Source organism: Hetaerina americana, unplaced genomic scaffold, assembly GCF_022747635.1.
Source record: "Hetaerina americana unplaced genomic scaffold, ioHetAmer1.1.p SCAF_4, whole genome shotgun sequence".
NCBI classification, from domain to species: domain Eukaryota; kingdom Metazoa; phylum Arthropoda; class Insecta; order Odonata; family Calopterygidae; genus Hetaerina; species Hetaerina americana.
The window spans coordinates 56,056,750-56,075,524 of NW_027286985.1; the positions used below are offsets into that span (position 1 = coordinate 56,056,750).

The following is an 18,775-nucleotide window of genomic DNA, read 5'->3' on the forward strand; positions in this document are numbered from 1 at the left end:
AATAAATTGGACAGCAACAAACAATATATACACACATAAAAATATCACACGTTATTTCTTGATCATTTCGACGGAATTCTGCTACGTCTTCATCGGAAGATAGATATACTATATATGTATAAATATTTGGATAAGGCGCGTTAAAATATTACCCGAAAAAAAGAGAGGTGAACAATCGTTTCTGTAATGCGAGAAGTTGGGAAATTTAGTTAAATCTGGAGCGGAATATATGGAAAATATTACCTGGTTTCAGATTCATAAATTTTGATGGCTTAATTAGTGTATCGAAAATAATACTTGCCGAAAATTAGCATCGATTTTTGTTTGTTTGTGAGTTGAGAGGCAAATGAATGGGACCTCAAAGTATTCTAACAACGCTCTTTCTTGCCCCCAATGACTAAATTTCCATCCTGACGCAGGCTTTGCTTTGAGCATTGTTTATGACGGTTATTATATTGAGAGCCGTTTTCGCCTATTATTTCTAAAACGAGAGCGTAATATGATCAATCGTCATATTTTCTCGTCATTATTCAGTATTTTCAAAACTGTCATCCGCGAGTGTGATAAGTATTTTTAGTCCAGCCATTAACACCAACAATCAACAATAATCACTTTTTCATATTACCTACGTACGTACCACTGTTCATGGCTTGTTAAGTTTTATTTATTAATCCTCGTGGATGAAGCCTTGCTGATTTTTTTCTTCACTTCCCCTTCCTCAAAGTGAGAATGATCATAAGCCTTTATTTTGTCTCGTATTGCATCGAGACTATCGACACTCTAGCTATTCAAAATTGTGTTACCCAAGCTTTAGCTACTAGAAAAAAATCCAATTTGAAGTAACGCGCGAGATTGGAAAAAGAGTATGGTTTTCATTCGAAAATGTATGCGACATCATCGCTTTTTCCTCTTGGTGTGGGAGGAAATTGCTTTACTGAATAGCGATATGCCGTTAGTGTGTGGAAGATTTGGACTGCTTGACTGATTTCCTGTCGGTCGGCTATACCATGCGTCGTTGACTGAAAGTCTTTTGGAGAAAATACGTTGGATATGGATTGCGGTCTTTGAGGAAAATAATGGATTTAGAAGGGACCTTTTCAAAAACCCTATGTCCGGTAATGCCTATGAAAGGTGCCTATGCCTATCTGAAGGTGATTGAGATATTGACGATAATTTGGGGTGCTTCTTGACTGAAAAATTCTCAAACTTGTGAAGGGTTAAAGGCAATATGCTTTAGAATGTGATGAATTATTTAAGGTCATACATATTAATCGAAAAACTTAAGGGCACGGAGGAGTCCGAAGGAATTTCCATTTTCTCTCGTGAATTAACCGACTCTGTCTAATCGTGAAACGTTCACTCTCTTTCGCATGTGTTTTTCTCCTCGAGGAATCATCCTTTTCCGACGCTCCATTTTTCAAAAACACGTCGTGAATCTCCCTTCGGAGGCTCACTTGTTACCATGGGTCGATATCCGACTGGGGCCGTAAGCTTTCAATCTGACGTACGCAAGGGAGAAAAAGATTCCTATCTTCAGAGCATACATTTATTCCTTTCGCTCATCAAATCCGTAAAGCAAAGCAATCAACTATCCGACCCGCTCGGTCGATTCATATTTCGTGAGTCTAGTTTTTTCGATGACTTAAATTCATATCCACGTTGTCTGTCACCATTCCACCGAGAAATCATTTGATTCGCTCATATTTTTCCACCAGGGAATTGATTTTGTCATTTATGGGGATAACAAATTGAAGTATAAATTTTAACAATGTGCTGAATACATTAAAAGTTCAAGTGAAATAATGGCGGTACTTGCGGATAGTTACTCTAGCGCCAGGAGGGTTTACGTGGTATATTTTAATGATTTAAGCAGATAAAGTATGTGTCTAAATGATTATAGGCACGTATACTTTTTTTGAAAATTGTTTCATTACTTCAACACTAAATATCGTGTCGAAATTCTGAAAATTACAAATAACGAGTGTATATTATATCCCAAAACTATAGATCTTGAGAATGGGGTTTTGATTATAGCTGATTAGAAATACTGATACTACTATTCAGAAAATTCCATAATTTTTTTCCCATTGTTGGAAGCAGGGATGATTGATTATCTTACCATTGAAAGTTTGACCTACCCAAAAAACTTTCCGGTGAAGTTCCATGTGATGAATTGCTATTGTTCTTAAATGAGATCTTAACTAGCTTGCGTTGAGCACTCTGCTTACCGTTCTTGGTGGCGGTAATAAGAAAGAAACATAGGGCAAACTAGGAAGATGGGATGCCTACAATACATACACAATACTTGCTTGTATGGCTGATTATACATGCCTGTATACGAAGCATAAAAGTATGTACGAATTGGAAAATCTCGGTAGCTTTAAGTTTCACAAACCAGGATCCATATACATCTTACATAACTTGCGAGCTGTCATGAGAGGCCCAAACAAGACTCTTTTGATTAACATGTGTTATTTCAATATACAGTATAAGTATATCTCGTGCAATTTAAAAGACAAGCTGTATAATTAAATATACTAAATGAAATATTCAACATGTGATCCCACAACAAAATGATAGTGCGCCCAAGATATTGTGCTGAAAAAATTAACAAATGTATAATAATAATAATATATTTTTTTTAACTGTGCATCTATTTTTGTGCTTTTAACTGTATTTGCCCCATTTAATATATTTTAAGTTTTAATATAATAAAATAAGTTTAATTAACTCAAAACTTTACATTAAAAAGGGAATAAATGCAGCATTGGAGAGAGAACTTTGAAATAATGTTTGAAATAATGAAGTTGATGATAAAAAGTTTAAAATTAATGAATGTATCAAAAAAATATTGGTTATAACACGAAATGATAATAATAAGTTAATTATAATTTATAACTATAATAAGTTATTAAAAATCTCTAAAATAATCTCTAAAGGCAATGGTGTGCATATAGATTTATATTATCTTGATAAATTATTATATTACATTAATTACAATCAGCCAAGTTCTTGTATTAATTGAATGGGACACCTTACCCATGGATTTTCAACTGTTGCCTCCTAACAATTAACTGTGTCATATTCCTCACCCTACATGTACTCTTCCAATTGGGAAGTAAAAAGTTCTCCGGCATCTCACAATAGCGCACAGAGTTCACAGTAGCAGTTGAACCCCGAGATTCAAAAAAAGTAATGCCCAATAATGTATATGGGGGACACAGCGCACCAAACTGTCACGTTAGGGCTATGAAGAGGTCTTGGGTGAAGTTTGCGAGGGATGTCAGTCGCCAAGTAACGAAAATTCATCTAATTTACTGAACCGAGGAGGTGAAAATGCACTTCATTGCTAGACCACAGAGTAGTGTCGGGTTGAGCAGAGGTTAAGATTGCAATGTAAACATCTGTGCGTTTCACCCAGTCTCCTGAATTCGATTCTTGAACAACCATCCTCTTTTAGGGGTGTAAGTGAAGGTCAGAGTGTAAAATGCGCCTTACCGTTCTCGGCGATATTTTAAGAGCAGCCGCATGTTTCCGCGCAGAGCGCGATGGAGACTGTTCAATGGACGCTCTCACTGCCACGATGTTTTCAGGTGTCCACAAGCTATTAGTTCGCCCAGCTTGTTTTCTAGGAAGTGCAGATCCTCTCGCCCGTATACTAGTAATCTATTTCCTAATGGCTTTAGAGTCAGGAACCCTCTAAAGGCGAGTCAAACCAAACCGCCTACGAAAAATCTCTTAGACGCCATCACACTATCATTGTTTTTAAAGAACGCTTCTACGACAAACGTTCGACGCTCACGAGACCATTGCATGGTAATTACTAAAACTGGCGTTGTTTTCTCCAGCTAACGCTTATATTCTCACTCCGCTAATTAACTTGCACAATCATCGGTGATTTTTCGAAACTAGGGAACCCATCTGCTTCACCCTGTATTTCTCGTAGCGAGGATACATTACTCGTAGGAAGTAAGTAAATTTATTCACTGGGGTGTGCTTATGTTGTTGGTCTAGAAGTCTTGTCGTCAGGCGTCATGTAGTAAGTCACGGTATTTCTTACGTTCGAAGGAACCCTGAGTTACAAACTAATGGAAAATAATTATCGTTTCGTTCCTCTTCTATGCTTTATTTTATTTATTTATTTAGCCTTAGTCCGAAAACAGCACTTTTTGGCCTTTACATCGGACTATTAACAGTGAAAACATTGGAGATGATTAGAAACATCCATGCCTTAGGTGGAGGGAAATCCATCCAAGCAGGAATCGAACCCGATATACAACCCTAATGATTATTTTTTTGGGAACGCAACAGGTTTAAAGGAGCTTTATCAGTGTTAATTCTATGTAATTCAACCATAATTTAGTTAAGTTAAAATAAATGCATTATATAATAGCATTAGAAAGTTCAAATGGCATTTGATCCGAATAAAATCAGTTTTTCAGCCATATCATTCGGTTTTGTCTGTATTTTTTTATATTATTTGCTTTTTTGGACGAATAAAGGATATAAGTAATTTATGACCTTACTGAAATGTTAGCCGAATTAATTACGAAGTGCCTTGACAATGATAAAGGAGGTAAGTGCCTACGTTTCGGCTCAGCAAATACACATAAACCGACCTTCGTTCCACTTGTACATCATCACAATGAAGACCCGACCCTATAGGCAAAGAGCGCACTGCATGTCAAAAACTCTTCGATTCTTAGACCAAATTTTAGCGATATTAATTTGCATCTCGCCCATTAAATAACTAATTGAAAAGCTTCTTTGTCCGTTGGCTCCATTTGTCCACACTCGATATAAAAAGTAATCTCAAATTAGTTAAACTTGTTATAAAAACTTTCTAAATGGAAGGAAGAACTTTTACTAATTATGTTTCGCCAATAATAGATCTTGCTAATTTTCCACACAGCTTAGGAGTTGCGATTGAAATTTTTTAACGTGGCCATTATGTGATGCCGAGATATAAAGGAGGTATTTAATAGTACAAAATGAAGTGTTTAATCGTACAAATATGGAGATGGCGTCGATTAGCTTTTCGTATTGTTCCACATAAAAATTGCCTCTACTTACGCATATTTTAAAACATAAAAACTTGGGCTCGTCCGGGATTTGAACCCGGGACCTCTCGCACCCGAAGCGAGAATCATACCCCTAGACCAACGAGCCATGTTGAGATATTGCGACCTTTTGAGATGGGCTTCCGCGCGCATCGACTGAACTCGCCAGTGACGTCAACTTTCGCGTTTCCGACGTGGAAATGTGAAGTACCGTTGGATTTTTCCTTCCCCGCCTCCATCCCTCCTCCTTCCGCTCATACGCCGCGTCCCGGCGAACCGCGGTTACGTGGTGAGTTCTTGTATTTCTATCCAAGAACCTGTTTCATAATTCTTGTACACGTTTTTCTTTTTGGTCTTCAGCGGTTCAAATTCTCATTCTTTGGAAACAAAAGGAACTCAGTAGAATGCTGAGCTCGAGTGGTCTTCATTCATTCATTTACGAGATTAGTAAATCTCAGTATAGCAACTTTAAAAATATATTCCACTTATTGAAAAGATACATGCTTTCCATAGGAATTCTATCAAATATAATATGAAGTTTTGGAGGAACTTGTTATAATAAAAGTTTGATAGGATGGATCGACTCTTTCTTTTTGCTGCAATACCAAATTTATAGCAGCATTGTATCTGGCTGTTGTATTACCTATTCTTACATCCATTCGGACTTAGTTCTTCACGTGCAAAAGCATTCGACCCACATGTGAAAAATTTAGATCTCACAAAATTTTTTGTGATATACATATATTGGGCCATTTTGCTGTCATGTAGAATATATAGGTAACGGAAGTGATTGGGAAAGACGTGCGGTATTTGAGTCATTGACGCATTCCATCTTAGCTACTTGGTATTAAATCTTGGATGTTAAAATCCTCGTTGTATTTAAATAATTAAAGTACTTATTAGAAAATTGTAGAAAAAATTATTTCTTTGTTACTATTTAATATTTTCTTTAAAATATCTTGAGTGATCTAATTGATGATTTACGTTACGGTGTGTTCACTGTAACACTGGATAAAGACGTCCAGGTGTACATTTTATAGCAATCCCATGCTTGGTGCTGGATCACAGGTTTTCTTTTAAGAAGATATATTATTTTCTTTGCCTTATTTCAAGCTTGAGTTATCGTGCGAGAAAATGTATCTGATGGCGTATTCCCTTCAAGTTTTCAGTGATTTCAACATGACGCATTTCTCCACTCTCATGACTTTTTTCCCCTTATTATAATTTCATTCATTATTTTATCCACCCGTTTGAACGTTATGATTCTCCCATAGCACTACGTTTCGATTGAATCCAATCTCTTTCTTTGCAGCTGCCATTATCCACGTCTTGTACTCCTGAAGATAATATGTACGCTTACTCTTTATGGTTCCGTTAATGACGTGTACTCTATTTCTATAATTTCTGTTTCGTGCTGTTGGTAGATTTTTCTTCTTGTGAACTTGAGTTCTCGGCTCCTTGATTTTTCTAAGCTAATCGTGCAACTTTGATATTTTAGTCTGCATATCAAATTTTAAAATTCTTTCCTTCCAGTTTTTTTAACGTCCATTGCTGTGTAACACCTTTTGCTCTTGGCTCTGGAGAATTGTTGTTGTTTTTGTCCCCAAGGCGTACATATTAACGTTCTCCAAATTAATAAAGTGTTAATTGGCTTCCCTCCTTTCATTACCGCTTGGTATTTCGCAGTAATATCCTGTGCAAAACAGCAGTATAATTGCTTGAATTATATTTCACTACACATATCGTGATGAAGTCAAAACTTCATGAAGAAACTTAATAGATAAACTCATTTTGAGAAATTAAAATTTGTCCTGAGTTTTATGAGCACCTGTTTGGTTATTTATATAGGGTATCTCTTTTGATACAGGTGAAGCAATTTAGTATCAGTATTTGCTCAGCATTCAAAGCGAGGCCAAGTTCTTTTGTGTCTTGACTGGAAAACGGACGTGTTACCAAATAATACGAGAAACAGTTCCAACCTTTTTTCAAGAAATACCACTACTCATGTTTTCATTATTTCAAGCGCCACTAATAACTGAAAATACTGTGGATATCTTACGAACTAAAAAGTACAGTATTTTACGCTGAAAAAAATTTAATTACGGCTGCTTATATTACGAGGGTCATCCGGAAAGTAGTACCCGTTCGTGCCGCATGAAGTGCTGACGACGCGAGTAGCCGCTGGACGAGGTCAGATAGCTTCAGTGGCTTGTCTGCCTTCTCTGAGCCAAGTTGCGTGACGCTAGCATTGCCTGTGTTGTTTCTGTGATTGTTTACAATGTTTAAAAAAATTGAGAACGCCGCCAGTTGTGAAGTGAGGGCAGTGATTAAATTCCTCAATGCAAGAAACGTTCGCCCATGTGATATTCATCGCCAATTAAAGGAGGTGTATGGAGACAATGTAATGGACGAGTCGTCTGTTCGGCGGTGGTGTCGCAACTTCAACATGGGGAGGGGGAACACACACGACGATGAGCGTTCGGGGAGACCGTCTGTCATTACAGACCAACTGGTGAGCTCAGTTGACGAATTCGTGAGGAACGATCGGCGCGTCACAATTGATGACATCTGTGAGCATTTTCCCAATGTTTCTCGAACAATTGTTCATGAAATTGTTAAACACCATCTGCATTATGCAAAAATTTGTGCAAGATGGGTCCCTCGCGTATCTCAATGAGCTGGCGGCGAAGGACTATGCAGCAGGAATACAGAAACTTGTCACACGTTATGACAAATGCCTTAATTTGCTTGGAGATTATGTTGAGAAGTAGTTTAAAGTATCCTCTTTCAAATAAAATTTTTTATGTTTGTTAATATTTACTTTTGTCTTTTTATTTCACGAACGGGTACTACTTTCCGGATGACCCTCGTATTATCGTAATTGACTTAAGCATTCCATTAATACTACATTTGTTCTTAAGTTTCTTTCATGCTCAATTTTGTATTATTTTATGATTTGTCTTTGTTTGACTTCATTGGGGTTTATTTCCTAATCTATGCCAAAAAACTGAATCTGTGAAATAATGTCCTTAATAGCTTGCCTCTTATCACCAGGGAGAAACACTGCAATTAGTTAATCCTGGAAAAAAATGAAGAATAGTAACTACATCTTAAATTTTTTTAAAGTAATTATAGGCGCAGACCTCGAGCCAATACCAGGGATCGACTACCGTTGTGGAGCTATGTGACAAAAAATAATTAACTATTATAGGACAAGTGATAATTATTAGTCATCATATGAGAAACTTAACTTTTCGCCTTTAAGTATCGCATGGCACTAAACTTTCACAATTTGCGCCAACAGGTGAATATTCCATTTATGATTGATGTTAAGTGTATTCCTATGGCAACACCTTGTTTCCTAACCATTTGTGCTCCATACTGATTTCGTTTGAGTAGTTTCAAAATATCAGGTTTTAGAGATTAATTTATCGTTGATTGTTTATTTCTTAGTATCAAGTGAGAAGAAATGGGCTAATGAATCTATTTTAACTGAGAGGTTTTCATGGTAAATACATGGCACTTACCTAACATATGCATGACATAGAATCTAATTCAGAACAATGAACTAGTTTAGCATTTATACCTTTTACCATTTCAATGCCGTTTCGACGACAAAGTTACGCGCGTGATTAGCTGGAATGCAGATAGATGTCCTCCTTGTGTTTGAGCGGTTGAAAGACAGTCTTTCTTATGCTAAAATATCACGCGGCATAATTTTAACTTTTTAAAATATATTTTCCTATTTTTTAAATGGTTTGCGAGATTTTAAAAATATTTAAGGTCTCTTGCCTTCGCATAGTTCATGGAAAGTAGTTAACAAGCACGGGGTTTTATGCAACATAACTAATTAACTATTTTTTATATTATGTTGCATTTCACCGAAGTTCATCACTTTGATTCGTACTACTATATTTCTCCAATGTTCATTCATTGTTTAAAGGTTTTTCCACCGATTAACGAAAATATACTTTCTACGTTATTTTTTTCACCACGCCGAGTTAGAAGATCGTAATACTGTTATTCAAACCAGAGTCATGACTTAATTGAGAAATCAATTGAAAACAATAACTTAGCATTCTCTTTAAGGGCAATGGTTGCAATTAAGTCAATGCAATTGCAGCTTATTCTCAAGAACTTCTGTTTTAATTCCCAGAATACAGCAAAATTTAAATAATTTCGAATATGTGAGGTGCAATTGGTTGCAATGATTGTTGCTTCTGATTATTTTCAAGTAGAGAATATTACTTGTTATGTAACTACTGTAACATTTAAGATCTAAAATTATTAATATTGCATCAGAAGTCGGGTTGCCCTCTCTTAATTATCATGGCTGTCCTTAATGAGGCATCGCCTTGGGATTGATGGCCCTGATCAGGGAGATGTTCTTATATTCATTCTGCTATCGTTGATACACATCGCCATTATTTACTTCTTCCGTGTATTTAGCATTTCCATACCTTTTCCCTCAGCAACGTTAAAAAGCATTGAGCGCTTGACCAATTAGGGAACCAATAGTGGTAAGGCCCTTAAATCAACAGATAAGAAATAATGGTTATGGGACAAAGCGCTGATATTGTCGTCTCTATTGTCGATAACATAGGCAAACCATTCTTCAACTGAAATTTCATCATCAAACAAGACCTAAGGTAATCTTTCCAAAATGTCTATTTCGTCTCACAAAAATTTCCACTCTTATATACTGAGGATACTCCGATTATTCCCGAAGGGAAATAAAATGATTTACTAGGGAGAGAAGGAGATATGCACCTCGTCCATGCACGAGTTAGGGAAAAAGACGTCTTTATTGACTCAATTGTGTGACGGAAGATGGAAGGGTTGAGCCGTCGGAACTTGAAAAATCTCTGACGCTGACGAATAGCATTTGTAGTACGTCGTAGTCTGTCGGTCGACCCACGTGATCTGGCAGTAGTCCAACCGAATTACTACGAAAATGCAATTTCCTCGCGGGATCCGGGTCGAAACACCTACAGTATGGGGAAAAGTCGAGTTATTTATATCGACACCGGATGAAAAGAGCGTAGGTCCCGAAAACCGGGTCACCCCAAGGTAATGCCGAGAGGAAGGGACGCCACCGTTGGGGAGGATGAGAGCGTCGCAAGGTTGTCGGGTAGGGTGGGGGATTGGTTGCGGTCGGGGAGTGAAGAGGTGGCGGAGGAAGGAGACGTTCCCTCTGCCTCCATCACGACGCTCATGTATCCGGCTAGCGTGTGTCGGGATGTGCATGCTATGCTTGCGTATGCGTAATAGATTGTTCTTAAGGGCGAGTTATTTTTTTCTCTCAACGATATAGAAAGTTGATCATTATCCTCAAATTACCTTGTTCACCAAAATGTTCATATTTAAAAAATTACTCTTTCAATTCATCCGAAACTTCAAATGCTTTGGAATACAAAGTTAAGCTTGGCGGACTTTTCACTAGGGGTTAAAGAAAGGTTCTCTGCAAATTCTCAAAGCGAGTTGTCTCGTCTTCCTTTTCGTTCGCTTAATAAAATGTATATCAGTAGAGTATTTTTCCTTCGTACTTTTTTATTTATTTCCTTTAAATATATATATATATATATATATATATATATATATATATATATATATATATATATATATATAAGTAGATATTTCTCGAATTTTTTCCCTAAGGGCTAACGTAGATCACAGAACACCTGGTAATGTTATTCGCGTTAGCTTATTTTGTTGCTCATTTATTATTGAAGTTTTCATTTGTGCATTTTTCATCTTTTGTTTCGAAATCAATTTTTATAGGACCAGGAATATTTGAGCAGGCCATATATTTATTTGGTTTATAAGGTGAGAAGTGGCAAAAGTTAAAGTATTCAGAAGCGACAAATTGGTTGTGAATTTCTGATCGTATTGTTATCAGAATTACATTATCCAGGAATGAAAACCCTGTTTGCGAAAATATTTTCTCTCTATTGAGCATTGTGCTACGCTTGTAAAATGTGCTAAAGAACACTTTGTATGATTTAACTCATGACTTGTATGCATGATTTAGAGAGTAGGTGTCCGCTATTTCACCAAGGGGAAAGACAAAAAAAATGCGCTCTTTCAAGACCTGATTGAGGAAGAAGATAATGAGGGTGAAATATTGGTGTGATTACTCGTGAGCTTCTTTTTTTCCTGTCTGAGAGAATCGGGGAAGAGGTCAGCGAGGGTCTTTTGTGATCGATAGTTACGGAATGATTGCCATAGATGACTTGTGGAGATGGGTTCATTTGCCGCCACTGAGAAGAGGAAAAGGGACGTGCATTAATGCATTCATGTGTGTTCGGGTCGCGTTTCGAAGGGAGGCGGGAGTCGTGGGGCGGGGTGTGTGTGTGTGTCTGTATGGAGTGAAGGCGTTGCTCGGAGGAGGCGATTCAATAATAGATGGGAAATCTCATCAGAGACGGATCGGATTACATTGCGTCGTGAAATCTCCTCATGCGGGCGTGGAACTTCATTCAGTAACTCCCTTGCCTCCCCTATCCCTTTATGCTGATGCCGAGACGAAATCAAAGCTGTCGTAGTTTCGATTCGCTTCGTCGGTGGAAGGTTGTGATATGCGATCGGTTTTACCTCACAGGGAACTAGAGTTTGTTGAGTCCTCAGACCCATTCTGCTTTGTCACGGGACTCGCGTTCGATGATAATCCTTTACTATGACGAATATTTTTGCTCTGTTGATAAGAACACTAGATTTTGTTTTTTTTCTAGACAGTGTAAACTAAAACCTCGTGGTCCAAGTAAAATGTGTTTGAGGGAATCGGGCCGTTGCTTTTCTTGATTTTTGTTAACGATTTGAACCGCGAAGTGAAAAGTAAAATTAGGATGTTCGCGGATGACACGGTGATCTATCGGGAGATATCTGGGGATGAGGATCGTTTTATTCTAGAGCAGGATTTAGATTGCATTACTAAATGGTGTTCTAACTGGGGATTGACTCTAAATTATAATAAATGTTCAGTGGTAAATTTCTTTAAAAGATCAACGGGATTTGCTTACAAATTAGCTGGAGGTGACCTAGCAGTAGTTGATACGGTGAAATACTTAGGTGTCACATTCACAAAAGACTTAACTTGGGGGACTCACATACGTAAAGTCTGCGGTCAAGCATATAAAAAATTGGGATTCATTAGACGCATTGTCGGCAAAAGTGACTCGAAGGTCAAGGAACGTTGTTACCACGCTCTTGTAAGGCCTCATTTAGAATACGCATGCAGCGTGTGGGATCCGAGTGAAAAAGGTCTCATTCGGGAAATTGAGAAGGTTCAACGCCGGGCAGCCCGTTTTGTAAAAAATTCCTACGATAAAACGCAAAGCGTCACCGAAATGCTCATGGATTTGGGGTGGGAATCATTGGCTGAGAGACGATTCAATGCAAGATTGAAATTATTAAATAAATTTAGATCCGCATGTTTCAGCACCGAGGTCTCGCAAATTATTCGTACTCCTACATACATTGGTCGCTTGGATCATGCATATAAAATTCGGGAAATAGATGCCAGAACTAGCCGACTCAAGGACTCCTTCTTCCCACGGACAATACGGGATAGCAACTGCAGGGTTATAGATAGCAAAAATTCCACTTGCCACCCTCAGCGTCTAAAAAATAATTAGTTGTATTTAAATGCATGCTCTTCCACTAACCTTATGTGTTTTGCTATAATAACCCATTCTTTCCGAATGACCTCATTCATGTTCTGTTCATCTGTTTTTAAGTTTCCCTTTCAATCCCTCGTCCCTCTCCGCGGGGGCAAATTCCTGCTACCTGCAACGTTGGGTCGCATTCCCTGCCAATTAGAGACTCTTTGGGGGTAGAGTGTTTCGTGGTGCATTTTCATGTGGTAGTGATGTTTCAATTTCTTGCTTGTTGTGTCCTGGCTTCCGTGTTGTAGAATGTCTTTCGTGCTGCATCATGGGGTGCAGTTTTTTAGTTGTTTTGCGGTATATGTGTTTGCATGAGTATTGGATGAAGGGATTTTTGCATGAGTGTGTGCGCTGCTGTGGGTGTAATTTTCCGTGTTGTTTTTTTTGCATGTGGTATTTTTCCTTTTTACGGTTGGTGACCTAACACCCCCCGCCACACGCCCTTGCGGCGGCTTGCGGGGTATTATGTAGATGTAGATGTAGATGGGATTACCTCGAAGATTTTGGCTTCAAAATACAGGACTGCTCCCGATAGACCGAACAGAGTAAAACGGTTCAACCAGGTTATATTTCTGGAGTTTGTATTTCAGAAACTGATAATCCATAATTAGAACCGGGCACAAAAAACACCGAGGTTGCTAAAAACTATAACCCTGATTAATTTATCAATATTAATTGAGTTATTTGTAAATAAAATGTATGCAGACTATACTGGAAATTTTCCGGGACTGTAGCATGCCCAGATTCTTTGTCACCTGCAATTTCTTATTTCGTTTAACTTATCACGAGGAAACTAAACGTCCATTAAAACGTCGATTCAGTGCTGTAGAGACATATCTAATCAAGGTCGATGACATAAAAAAATGCGCTATGAGATTACGTTGCTTTGTGAAATAATGGCTATTTGACTTTTCAATATTCTCATCGCTGCGTTTGATACCTTATCACGCCTTAATCTGCTCCAATCACCGCAGCAATATTTTCCAATGATTTCATCATTTATTTCCACCTTATAAAGCATATGAGGAGGAACTTTCATTCGGCAACAATACCTCTTAGAATTACTAATTCGAGGAAAACTATTTTCTTCATCAGCTCAGTATCGTGTGATTTTTTACCTCAGGAACGAGAGTTTAAAGTTACAAAAAATATTGTTATAACTTTGCTCTTCAGCAATCTACACATACAAGCATGCCGTTGTATATACATCAAAGGATTCTCTGATTAAACATATCTTTGTATCGATCAATCGTATAATATTATTTTCCATTTTACATCTTTTAGATTTAAAAAAGTTATTTTGATTTTATGGGATAAATCGTCATGAACATGTTTTTTTAACCGTTAGAGGTGGTATCTGGTACGTATTTCAGCACCTGAAGCAAATACCACATAGGGTTTAGCCTTCATTTTAATTCTGCACCAACCGTGGACACGAATTATCCTTTCTAGGTCGTTTAATTCTCTTCTCGATAATATTTCCGTTTTCAAGCAATCGTTTAATGTTCATTAAACCCGGAATGGTTGCATAAGGAAAAAATGGGCCATTTCTCTCTCTTGGGCGAATAAAAATGAAATATAGCGGAATACTTACTGGACTTCACGTGGTGACGCTTTTATAGAGACAATTAAAGTAGGAAATTCTAATTCGGTCTGATTTATAACTTTTCCTCGTATTTTCATGTAGCGCTAATTAACCAATTCATGCATGCAGTCTCAGCGTAACGCCCTGGCGAGTATTTTGTGCAGTGCCCCCTGTCACCGAACCCCCGATTACGACCCGACTTAACGAGAACCCTTTTTGCCTCTAAAGATGTTTTAATATTATAAATTACATCGACTGAAATGGGGTAGGTGTGGTGAATGGAGGATGGCGTTGGAGTCTGAGGGCGACAGATAGTTAATAAGTGCCCCACCCCCACGTTCCTTCCTGGAGTGAGGAGAGGGGCATTTGATTAACGACATTTGACGCGCACCCGCAGCTTCCCCCGCACTGCCTTTCTCTTATAACTGCGTGTAGTGTCTTTGGCAAGCGAGTGGGGAAGCATCAACCCTTCTCAATTTCGACCCCGTTTGGACACGCTTCCCTCCATTTTCCAGTCTCTTGTTTTCCTCCACGTCCCTCAACTCTTTACTTATCATGTTCCATTCCAGTCTAACACTGTCGATTTCATTTTACTGAAAGCAACTTCCTTCCACCGTTTCCTCGTTTCCCCTCCTCCCGCGCCACCTTTTGAATTACACTCGCGGAAATTCTTTTCGTGTTCATCCACTCAAATTTTCATTCCTCCGGCTAGCTAGTGGTTTACAATTCAAGCAGAAATGGTAAGGTATAACTTAGAGGATTGGGTTAGGGAATGGTGCAATTACGTAATGTTCTCGGTTCCCGGAAAGGAATTCCTAAATATTTTGGTTTTGGCCACTGAATCTCTAGTTTCATGCTCTATGTCCATTCAAAAAGTTAAAGTTGCACTTCGAGTAGCTGACTAGAAGAGGGTTCTGGACGTCATAAATATTTTCAATCTAGTTTTAAAACATCTTTCGCCTAAATAACCCAATCCATGCCTGAAATGAATATAGATGAAATCTAAAGTTCAGTTTGAATTTCATGAATTAATAAGCCCTACGATGAATATTCGCGATGTATTATTTCCAGTTATTATTGAAGTAAGTGTTTAGAGAATTTATCATTCATCGAGCATTTTATTTTTGGTTTGTGCCTGTTTAGATGAATTAATTAAATTTTATATGATGAGAATATTTAATTGTTTTGAGAAAGCAATTGATGATTTTATGAAAACACGTGGTAACTCTGAAAGAGTTATCAAATTTTATACTACAAAACTATATCTTTTTAATGGATTACACCAGGAAAATTTGTTGCATGCATTAGGTGAAACATACACTTCTTAAATGAGCACTAGCTCAAAAGCACCGAAGTTTAACTTTTTTTTTCTTTATTGCTAGGAACGCCTTTCATGAAACCAATATTTTCTCTCTCTCCGTGGTCTATGTAATGCCCAACATTCATTTTTCGACTCTCTTTAATGGGAAGGCACGTGCAATTTATTTTTTGTTTTTTTTATGGAGAATTTTAAAGACAGAAATCGCCTTCAATGCATGAAAAATAAATCGAATCGAGAAATTACTTTTTGTCGTCATTATAGAAAAAATCGAATGAGATTCTCGATAATGAACCTGCAAAATTACACTTTGATCCAAGCTTGACTTTCCACGTGCACACTGCCTTGGAAGGCAGTACTTACACGTACGTGTATGTATCTCTATACGGTCACGGAATGGATAAGATGAAACATTAGCCGCTGCACATTTCTGAAAAAGGAAAATAAATGCGGTATATGGTACGATTATAGATGATTTGATATTTTGCCGCCGGAGCATTTACGAGGGTCATCCGGAAAGTAGTACCCGTTCGTGAAATAAAGACACAAAAGTAAATATTAACAAACATAAAAAATTTTATTTGAAAGAGGATACTTTAAACTACTTCTCAACATAATCTCCAAGCAAATTAAGGCATTTGTCATAACGTGTGACAAGTTTCTGTATTCCTGCTGCATAGTCCTTCGCCGCCAGCTCATTGAGATACGCGAGGGACCCATCTTGCACAAATTTTTGCATAATGCAGATGGTGTTTAACAATTTCATGAACAATTGTTCGAGAAACATTGGGAAAATGCTCACAGATGTCATCAATTGTGACGCGCCGATCGTTCCTCACGAATTCGTCAACTGAGCTCACCAGTTGGTCTGTAATGACAGACGGTCTCCCCGAACGCTCATCGTCGTGTGTGTTCCCCCTCCCCATGTTGAAGTTGCGACACCACCGCCGAACAGACGACTCGTCCATTACATTGTCTCCATACACCTCCTTTAATTGGCGATGAATATCACATGGGCGAACGTTTCTTGCATTGAGGAATTTAATCACTGCCCTCACTTCACAACTGGCGGCGTTCTCAATTTTTTTAAACATTGTAAACAATCACAGAAACAACACAGGCAATGCTAGCGTCACGCAACTTGGCTCAGAGAAGGCAGACAAGCCACTGAAGCTATCTGACCTCGTCCAGCGGCTACTCGCGTCGTCAGCACTTCATGCGGCACGAACGGGTACTATAGTGGAAGGAATATAGTGGGTGTTCCGGAAAAATCATCTGTTTTTGACTTAATTTTAGGCAGAAGCGTTCCCGACGGCTGGCCATTTTGAGCTGCATAATAAGTTCACAAAAGTCCTTTTGGCACAGAAAGCGTTCCTTTGACAGCGGTGTTTCACATTTATTTAATGGTCGAACAGTTTCTTTTTAAGCTCATTTTCCCACTTTCTGCTACCACATTATTTTTTCTGGAAAATGTTTTTCAACGTATTTTTGTTTTTTCCTTCTTCTGCTCACCCATAATATTTTGATTAGTGATATTAGTGTCATTCAATTTATATTTCGACGCATTTATCTAAAAAACATAATATTTTGACTGCTCTGCTTAGCGCAACCTGAAATTGTTTTTTAAAGTACTTTTCAAATTCAACGAATTACCTTCTCTCTTTTGATGCATATGGATATTTTGATTGCTTTACGTGCAATGCTCATTTCTTAGCCTCCATTTCGATGTTTATCTCTCAACCTCTTCATTACTTTATTTTTCTCTTCTTTTCCCTCCCTATCTCGAGTGGGGAAAACGTAACCTTTCGGTCTTGAGCGAGAGACGATTAAATACCGGATGTGAATCCGCTTTTATTAGATTTAATGGAAAAAACCCTTCTAGGTCAGAATGCTATCAAGCTGAGTTGTGGTAGAAAATATACACGTATTTTTAATGCGAAACGATGAAAAAATAAGCGACGTATAATTGCTGAAGTAGGAAGACAATTTTAATGTATTTATTTGGGCCTTCTGGAGTAATGTATTTACGTATATCGCAGTAATATACCCATTTAAAATTTAATGCGTCGGAGTCGCTTTTTAAAAAACTTCTTGGACTCGAGGAAATATAGTAGATGTCCATTATAAGTAGTCATTTCACTCGCTGATATTGCGACACTTAAATGACAGTTTTTTGAAATTTTTAAGAATAACTGCTCTTAGTTAAGTATCAATCTTTGTTCACTCAAATAAATTATTTAATTGAATGTTCAGAATTGAACCTGGCCCATTTAGATTCAATCGAGCACAGAATAGAGCCCGACTAGGCCTAATATTTCAAGGTATAAAGGAAATAAAGATACATTAAATTACGTGGAGTCTATTTTTACGGTTGTAGAGTTTGAAAACTGGCCCAGATAAGAAAAATGTGATTTTATGTGATACATGCAGTTAAGTTATGTGTGAAAAATCTCCGGATGATATTTGAATTCCGTTTCTTTATCCCTGGACTGTTGTACCATTTGCTGATCTTTATCATTAACATTCTCTCTGCTGGTAACTTCTTGTATGAGTTCTGAACGTTTGGTATCTTAAGGATTTAGATATTCAAAGTTGGTGGACATAAGGGCCTGAATGCTGAAAGTTTTCATTTCTGTTTACCTAAAGAAAATCAAGCTTTCTTATCCAGGAAGTATCTTTAGTTCCGTTTATGGACTCGAAGGAGATATTCCAACTGTTTTAATGATTCGATGATGATTTTTCCCTGCGATAGTTCCAGATTGATGATCTTTCGTAAGTTTGTCCGTTGATCCGGAACCAATTGTAATTTTTATGATAAATGTTCACATTGATCGCCTTCTCGCGTATGGGAATTAAAAAAATAATGTTATCGTCACGTTAGCGTATTCCAGAGCAATTATTGGATCATAATTATTATTACTCGATCTGTATTTATAAAAAAGAAGAGACAGTTAATACAGCTGAGTTTATATACCGTTGGCTTCCAACAATTAATATTTGAGCGCAAAAATGTTTCTTTGAAAAGCGCCATAAGCAGGCGTTTCGTTTTGCTTATACCGATGTTGCCCGTTGCCACATTATGTAAGCCGTACAAACCGAAGTGTCGACCACTTAACTTCCTCCAGGCTTTCCTTGGAGATGATTTATT

The 18,775-nt window shown here is 37.7% G+C and overlaps 1 protein-coding gene and 1 non-coding gene across 2 annotated transcripts in view; one reads left to right on the forward strand and one right to left on the reverse strand.

The window, feature by feature from the left end:
- Camta (Calmodulin-binding transcription activator) overlaps positions 1–18,775 on the forward strand; it is a 1,815,113-nt gene that overhangs the window by 300,368 nt on the left and 1,495,970 nt on the right. The window lies entirely within an intron of this gene.
- Positions 5,098–5,169, reverse strand: TRNAP-CGG (transfer RNA proline (anticodon CGG)). Its single transcript has one exon. It is a non-coding gene; the product is annotated as a tRNA-Pro (tRNA).